At 35.5% G+C, this 9,257-nt stretch overlaps 1 long non-coding RNA gene across 1 annotated transcript; it reads right to left on the bottom strand.

The window, feature by feature from the left end:
- Window positions 1–2,542: 2,542 nt before the first annotated feature.
- On the bottom strand, window positions 2,543–4,662 carry LOC145122759 (uncharacterized). The gene is made up of 2 exons (XR_013714721.1): window positions 4,196–4,662; window positions 2,543–3,252 (listed from the first exon to the last, which is right to left on the bottom strand). It is a non-coding gene; the product is annotated as an uncharacterized LOC145122759 (long non-coding RNA).
- Window positions 4,663–9,257: the final 4,595 nt, after the last annotated feature.

Raw genomic sequence — 9,257 nt, 5'->3', positions numbered from 1 at the left:
GTTTTCCTTTTGTTCTAACCGGAACATTTCAAGCGCCTTGTTTAAAATGGTGGCATCAGTTTGACCATTTTCCATTGGTTTTTCAAGCCGTTAAACAAACCATTAAATATCGCTACCTCTTTATTTGTATCCCCCATTTCATGTAGATTTTGTCTTTTGTTCGGCAATCTTTTTTTTTCATTTCAATAAGAAACATACAAGAACTTGATTCCAAAAAGCTGGAATTATGATTGGGTCAAATCCTCCTTTTTTCATTTCAATAAAGAAACAAACCATTAAATATCGATACCGACCATTGGGTCCGATTGGGCCATCCCCTCCTATTCTTTCGGATCCCAAGCTCTATTAGTAGCCTTCCCCTTTTAGGGTCGTCTGGTGTTCTAGGTGGGGTTTTGGGTTGGGGTCCTGAAACATATTCGAAGGGTTCGAATGAGATGATGGTGACTCTGTTTTGTATTGAATATTAACTATAATACAATGTCATACCATCACAATAGAATGTGAGTGGTGAAAAATAGGTTGGCCAATTTATGGGCGGTAGAGTTATGAAGGGTTTGGATTGTTTCTAGTTGGTCTCTTTTGATTGTATGGAGAGTTTGAAGAATACATTTTGGGCTATAGAAATATTAAATTGAGAGTATAATGTAAATTCGTTGATGTGGTAAAATATGTGCATAAATGTATTTATATAAAAAAAATCAAATTAAAAATTATCAAATAGAGTAAATGTTGGATTAATGTGTCTAAGGTCCTAACTAAATTGGTATAATGTTGGTAAATAAAAGTAAAGTCATTTTTGGGTTGCCCTCATAACCAAGAAATTACTTAGATTGATTATAGGAGAGAGATAAATGATTTATTAATATTAATATATTAATTAGAAATACTTATAATTAATTTAGAATTAATTATGGGTTAATTAGAATTAATTAAAGGTTGAAGGACTAAAGTTATAATTGTTTAAACGTTGAGCAGATGAGAGGTTCCAGAACCTTCCTTCCATGGACAGTTTTAGAGACCCTAAAAGGGTTTCTGGAAGCCTCCATTTAGATTATTAAGAAACTAGATAACTGTCTTATTTGATATAATATTATTTTATGTTCAAATTAGGGTTTTTAGATGTCTCATAATCAGCTATAAATAGAGTCTTATACCATGGAATTTATGACCACTCTATTCCTCCATGCCATATCCAAAAATTGATTCTCTCTCCCCTCTCCTAATCTTTCTAGGGGTCTTGTGTTGTTGGTGTGAACCATAAGAGGCTCGCACACAATTAGAGCTTGTTTTCAAAGCGACTCTTGGATTCACTTTGTTGGAATCAAAGATTTGTTTACAATAACAAATCAGAAGTATGCAATTCTTTTGTGATTTTCGATTTCTACTAGGGTATAACAGTTTTGTTGTTCAATAGTATGTTGCTTAATAGTGTTATGACATAGATAAAAGTAAGTTGCATGTACCCTTAAAAGTATAATGATTTTTCCACATTATTACATCTAAAACCCATTAGTAAATAGGGTGGTTGTCTGGTGAGTTTGAAGAAAATAATAAACCGACAGTGGGTTGTGAAGTTCGGCACAATTCTTGCTATGTCAAGCAACCGATGGAGTGTTTGCCTGACATGTCAACAATGTCGAGCTCTTTGCTACTTAGACTACCTTTAACCTTATAAGTCTTATTATTAATAATTAAACATTTTTTTCTCTATCATTTGAATGTTTTCTAACGATTCTTTTAATTTTTTAAGCAAACAACATTTTTGATGTTGGTGTTATTTTATTAATAGTATAGTTCAAAAGATAAAAAAACAATTAAAATATTATAATTTAACTTTTATAATATGTTATATTGATAAATATACAAAATTATTAAGAGATATATAATAAAAATGTTAATAAAATGAAAAGATAAAAAATGATAAAAACAACAAATAAATAATTCATTAAAAGTAATAAATTGTTAATTTATAATAACAAAAATACCACACATTCTAATGTATTAATGTTTCAAGAAATAGTTAGAAGAAAAATAAAAATTATATATTTTTAAAAGTAACATCACCAAAAGAGACCTGCTGCCTTCGATTCACACTACCTTTTTACTATTTCCTCTTGCACTTGCATGTTCCCAACATTCACTTTCTGCATATTATTTTCAAAAAATTTACTTTTTCATTTACCTTTTTCATATATATATATATATATATATATATATATATATATATATATATATATATATATATATATGAATACTTCAAATCTATATTCACTAATTAAAATAAAATATATAAATATAAAAGTAAAATGCATGTTTATGGTTGTCATTTTTAGCTTAAAATGGCTTTTTAATCCCATATATGGTAAAGCTTTTTACTATTTTTTATTGAAAAGGTTGATGACTCTTAGAAAAGTGAAAAAGATAAACAGGAAGAAAAAGAAACATGATTGTTCAATCAATTAAAGATGAGTAGTCAGATTTAAAACGGAATCCATAGCTCTTAGACGCCAGATGTTGACTACACTCTGAGCAAGAGAGTCAATGCATCCTAAAAGCTTAACTTCACTTATATCTTATGCAGTAAAACTTGTACATAACGTAGTAAAAAACATTTAATGACAGTACCACCAAATGATATAAAAATGATGACAGTCACAGCTTCAAGAATTCAGGGCACCTTGACATTACAAGCTCCTGTAGACTGACTCTGAGATGGAACCTTGACAGCTCTCTTTCACTTCTTGTTTTCAAGAACCAAATTATATATTATAAAATATACATACATACATACATACATGGATACTGCTACAGTTTACAAGATCATAATGGGTATTGACACAATTAACATGCATGTTCCCATGGAAGCTTAAAGTCAGAATTTTAAGAATCAGGAACATGAAAATTGAATTATAAAAGAGAAAATTTATCAAACTGAGGACAGTTTTGGCGCTGTTCATGAATAGAGAAAAATACGGACATAACCAGGCTGCATACAAGGGTCACCACCCCAATCAAATCAATCAAAGGACTACCAAATTCTAGGGTTTACAATAAGTGAAACATTTCAAAAAAAAAAGAAAAAATAAATAAATAAGGGTTTGCATCATTTTCACATATATCGACTAGGGCTACTGGTCTAGCTAGTAGTATATGACAACTATTTTTTTTTCTTCTCTTTCTTCAAGACACAGCAACCACCAACTCATCGCCAAGTACCTCTGCTTACTTGTTTTCCATTTACACATGCACATTCTTGAAAGTTTCATCGAAGTTAAGACAATTAATATCAACTAATGACGTTTATGATTGGGAAAGATCAATCATTAAAAAACATGGGCACAAAACACAGGGATTGACCAAAAATCAGAAATTTTCAGCTTTTAATTGAAAACAGATTCTAAATAAGTTTAATATGATAAAAAGGAAGTACCCATAAAGAAAAATGCATGATTTAAACATTTATTTGGTGCTTAATGAGAAAGCACACCATGTTAGTGATTTCAAGATTGGGATACAAATTTCATAAGAGGCATCCATATGTGGGGGTACCCATTACTCCATTAGCGTTACAAATAATGGAGGGCTAGCTATCAAGCATTACATTTACAGTGAAAAAAATAAAAATATATATATATCGTAAATCGAATGCCAATAATTAGACCTTCTTTGTTATATGATAGATCTCATGAGTTATTATATAGAAATCCTTAGGGAAAAAGACTGCCAAAAAATGAAGTTTTAAAGTATGAAAACCCTAGATTTGAAAAAAGGTTGGAAGATTCAGATTCATCATAATCCAATCATAAGGTAATGATGATGGGGATTGAATGTTAAAGTCAAATATATACATCATCAGCGTTAAAAAAAAGGTAAAGAAATTCTAGCATAGAGTCATAAACAGAAAGATCAATAGATCATAGTCTTGAAGTTGAAACCATCGTGTTCGCAAACACAAACACAAACTCTTCCGATTGATTACTTTCGGATCTTGTAGACTGATAATGATTATATGATATGCAAACCTTTTTAGTTTTTTTCTGGGTATTTGCAGAGTTAAAGTAGGTCAAAATTTTCAATCATTACACCAATCTCGTCTTTTATCTGTCATCTGCTTACCCTAATCCGCAGCTAAAAATCACAAAGCGAAACTAAAACAAAGGTTAGTGTGAACTATGAAGGGTAAAGATCAACCCACCTCAAAGATCGGATCTTTGTAATGCAAAAATGATGGCAAGTTTCGACAGTTGTGAAGCAACAATTGGGGGGAATGAAGCCTGGTCCGAGTACACCAGATCCAGAGATCAGGATTCTCTCTTTAAACACTAGGAATGATTAATCTAAAACACATTAATCAACAAAGACCATGGATTCGATCCGTTGACCAATTGAGTTGATTATATCATGGCATAATCATCTACATCTATATCTAGAGAGAGAGAGAGAGAGATCTAAGCTCTCTAGTGACCTCGAGCCAAACAACATTCCCCTCAAAAGAGATAGCTTCCTTTTCTCTACATCTATGAGAGTGTAATTGACAGAGAGAGTGAAAATGAAAATGGTGAGAAGAGAGCGGAGATAGAGATGATAAATAAAGGGGTGAGAACAAGGGGGTGTGGTGCGCAAGAAAAGGACAAGCAGACTCATTAACCCAAACCAACAAACACCCGTCTCTCTCTCTCTCTCTCTCTCTCTCTCTCTCTCTCTCTCTCTCTCTCTCTCTCTCTCTCTCTCTCTCTCTCTCTCTCTCTCTCTCTCTCTCTCTCTCTCTCTCTCTCTCTCTCTCTCTCTCTCTCTCTTCATGTGAAGACATACACAAATTAATACGCTGAAGAATACTCCAATTTTAGAAAAGAAAAATAGAAAGAAAAATCTTCTTTAATTCAATCAAAATGTTAAGTATTTCTACTTTAGTTAAAGTTTGTAGTAATATTTAATCACATAAAAAGATAGAAATAGTTTAAAGAATTAATCAGGATTATCAATGGTTCATAATTATAGCATAAGATGTTTCAAATATTACGTTATAATTAACATATTATTAAAAAGTTGTTTTAATTAGTAGTTTGTTTATCTATTCAAATAATAAAAAAAATTGCCATTTCAAAAAAATATAAAAAATAAATAATTAATCTTAATAATGACAACAGTAACTATAGTTTTTGTAAATTAGTTGCATTTATATTAAGGACCTTGTAAATTAGTTGCATTTATATTAAGGACCCAGACTCTAATTTAAAATTTATATCGGATATATATTAGTATATCATATGCAAAAGATTGTCATTTATAGAAGGTGAAGATATTTTATTCTTGTAAGTCTATGTTGAAATATCACTAAAAGATTAATATATGATAAATAAGTAATCGGCTTCTGTTTGTTGCAGAAAGATAAATCAAGTCACCACTTGTTGCGACATTTCAAAATTTTTGAAAAATAGAGATGACCTATCAAAAATTACTAACATTCAAAAAAAAGTTATTTTAATTAGCAACTTTTGACGTTTAGGTTTTCAAAAAAAAAACAAAATTAAAAAAAAAAAAAAAGAGCTATGTTTTAGTTTTTTTAATTTTAGGCGTATATTAATTAAACACTTCTATTTTTTAGTTTTTAATTAAGAAAAATATCGGAAAAATAAACTTCCTTTGAAAATATGAACTCTTAGTTTTTAGCTAAAACAAAAAAGTTTAAATCCAAACACTATTTTAAGTAGCGTTTAACAAAAAAAACATTTTTATAATTTTACAAATTGACTTTTTTTTAGAAGCAGCCAGTCATATATTAACAAAGAAAAGAAACACGCGCTAGCAAAGAGCTATGAGTAGAATTACAAAAAGTTCAAAGGGTTTTTAACCCACTTAAGTCTATCCATATTACATTTTGTATTCCTATTGGCATACCAATTAAAAGAAAATAGACGAATAAAATCAACAATGTCACTTTGTTTCAATGTACCGCTCAAAAAAACTTTATCATTTCTAAATCTCCAAATATACCAAATGACAGTACATACGACCGCATCGACTAAACTTTTCTTTTTTCACAGAGATAGGCATTAACTCAATCTGCCCAAACATATCGTCCACCGAACTCACTTGAGAATAAGAAATATCCAACCATTTGAAAATTTCATCCCACGTTCTCGCAGCTACTTCACATTTAAGAAACAAATGATCTAATAGTTCAACCTCCAAATCACTTAAAGTGCACATTATAGATGAAGCCTCTAACCCTAATTTCGAAAGATTAAGGGTATAGGAACTTTATCTCTCAAAACAAGCAAAATCGTAATATTAACCTTCCTAGGAACATAGGCATTCTATCTACTTACCATACCCAAGTTAGAAAGGATAATATCATCAATCCATCTTCTAGAAGCGTTCACCGTAAAAACACCATCACTTCCAATCTTCCTGTAACATCCCCAAAAATACGACCCAAAAATTTCATTTTTAAATTTATCAAATCATAACACGAACAACATTGTTTTCAAAACCATGAGGACACAAAATAGTTTTAGTTGTACAATCAAGACAGTACATAGAAAGTCATCATCAGAGTATAAATCCCAAAATCTCGAATGCGCATAATCAAGTGTGATGCGATGCGATCAACCCGACACTTTCCCCTTCGAGCTGGAGGTACCTGAAACACAAATTGAACCGGTAAGCACAAAGCTTAGTGAGTTTCCCCCACCATACCACATACAACAAAACATACTGTCAGACATATCCGGGTGCCCGACCTACCCAGCTGAGCATATTTGGGTGCTCAACCTACCCTGCCAGGCATATCTGGGAGCCTGACCTACCCTTGTCAGGCATATCTGGGTGCCCGACCTACCCTTCGGTCTTATTCCAACCGATTACGGGGTCTATCTCACCCCCTACCACTACCATATAAAATCATGCATATATCACATAAACATCAAACAATACATACCACCTTAATAATTATCACAAAGACAATCATTAAGCTATATCAATACTAGTGGGTTGGCCTTGGTGCCTTTGCCCCACGGATTCTACGAAGGGAGACTCACCTCAACTATGAATGTCGAATCGTAGTACTCCGCGGATGGCTCGGGGCTCCTCTCCCTAAAGCACAACAACGTCTTTATTAGTTATTGGATCCAAATATAACTCCAAAAGCCCAATTCTACCACATAAGGCAAAGGTTCCCTAATATTTGTCCTATTGGGCCTCTTCGTCCCAAGGCCCAACTTTCATAATAAAATGTCCAAGCCCAACTAATTAGGCTTTAAGGCCTAATAAGGCCCAATACAATAATCCCAATCCTAGGCCCAAGGGTTTCAGTCCATATGTGGTTTTGAGGCCCACCAATTCTAAGCCCAACACTCACGGCCCAAAAAACAGCCCTAGGCCCACTATACGAGTACGCGCGGCGTACGCAGCATGTACGCCCAGCGTATGCCGACCTTGACCAGAGGCGGGAAGCTGACCCGGTACGCTCAGCGTACTAGGGGTACGCCCAACGTTCCTTCCAGCCACCCTAAGATCCTTTTTTGACTTCATCCATTAAGTCCTAACATCCAGAACAAAGATCTAGGCTCCTAACAACGTCCTAAACCATAAAGTTATGAACTCTATGCTTTTGCATGCATGGATGGGGATTAAGACACACATTAAGTCCATAAGCTCACTTAGTGGCCATCTAGCACTTGCATGGTTGAGGCTAAACCATCAAGATTTGATTTTTATGGTTCTAAACACCTCCAAGAGCCAAAAAGGGCAGCTCATTTGGACAGAATCTTCTAAAACTCAAAGGACATCAAGTATGGGACCAAAGTGTGACATAAAACACCCCAAAACTAGATCTAAGCATGCAATGAGCAAGTTTAAAGCTTTATACCTCAAATGGATCAGAAATGATGCTAAACTTCTGGATCTACACGCCCTCTTCAAGTCCTTGCTCCTTCTTCAAGCTCCTTCTTCTTCAAAACCACCAAAATAACACCAAAATGCTCAAAGTAAGCTTAAGATACATGCAAGGGGGTTAGGGCTCGAGTTGGACACTTTGAGGACAATGGAGGCTGAGAGGATAAGGGTTTGGAGGGATATAAGATGCTTAAATAGGGTGCAAACCCAAAAATTTAGGGTTTGCATCTACGCATGGGCATGGCCAGCGTACGCATGGGGACTTCCCGCTTTGCGCCTCACTTGTGTACGCCGTGCGTACACCTTGTATGCCCTGCGTACGCCCCAACCCACAAAATCCAAATATATGCATAAATATAACTTGAATAGGAAGCAACATAAATACCTGCAATCTCGGGCATTACAAATCTCCCCCACTTGGATTAGACTTCGTCCTCGAAGTCTGCTGCTACAAGAAATAGCTTCGGGTAGTGCTCCCTTATATTGTCCTCTGGCTCCCATGTCCATTGTGAGCCCTTACGGTGCTGCCACTATACCTTCACCAACTCTACCTCTTGTTCCTCAGATCCTTCGTCTTCCTGTCGAGAATGGCTATTGGCCTATCGATGTAGTTCATGCGGTCATCCACTTGAATGTCCTCCAAAGGAACCACCGCGGAATCATCGGCTATACACTTATGCAGCTGCAAAACATGAAAAGTGTTGTGGATCTGCCTGAGCTCCTCCGTAGGATCCAGTCGATACGCCACCTTGCCCACCCAGGCTATAACCCTGAAAGGTCCGATATACTTGGGGCCCAGCTTGCCCCGCTTTCTGAAGCGGATGGCACCTTTCCAAGGTGACACCTTCAGAAGGACCATATCCCCGACCTAGAATTCTAGGTCCGATCGACGTCTGTCAGCATAGCTCTTCTGCCGACTCTGGGCCGTCTGGAGTCTGCTCCGGACCTGCTGAATCAATTTGGTTGTCTTGAGTACCACCTTGGTACTCCCCATAACTCGCTGGCCGACCTCACGTCAACATATCGGGGTCCTGCATTTCCTCCCGTAAAGCATCTCGAAGGTAGGCCGGTCGATACTGACGTGGTAGCTATTATTATAAGAAAACTCTGTCAATGGAAGGTAGGTATCCCAGCTACCACCGAAGTCTAGAACGCACGCCCACATCATATCCTCCAATGTATGAATGGTCCGCTCGCTCTGACCATCCGTCTGCGGGTGGAAGGTTGTACTGAAATGAAGACGAGTACCCAACTCGTCATGAAATTTCTTCCAGAATCTGGAAGTGAACCACACATACCTGTCTGAAATCACCAAAACCGGCACCCCGTACCGAGCCACGACCTCCCTGATATAGATGTCT

This window comes from Lactuca virosa, chromosome 6 (assembly GCF_052849685.1).
Source record: "Lactuca virosa cultivar CGN04683 chromosome 6, Lactuca_virosa_CGN04683_v6, whole genome shotgun sequence".
NCBI classification, from domain to species: Eukaryota; Viridiplantae; Streptophyta; class Magnoliopsida; order Asterales; family Asteraceae; genus Lactuca; species Lactuca virosa.
Note: the sequence above shows the minus strand (reverse complement) of the source record. Positions and strands in the feature narration are given on the sequence as shown.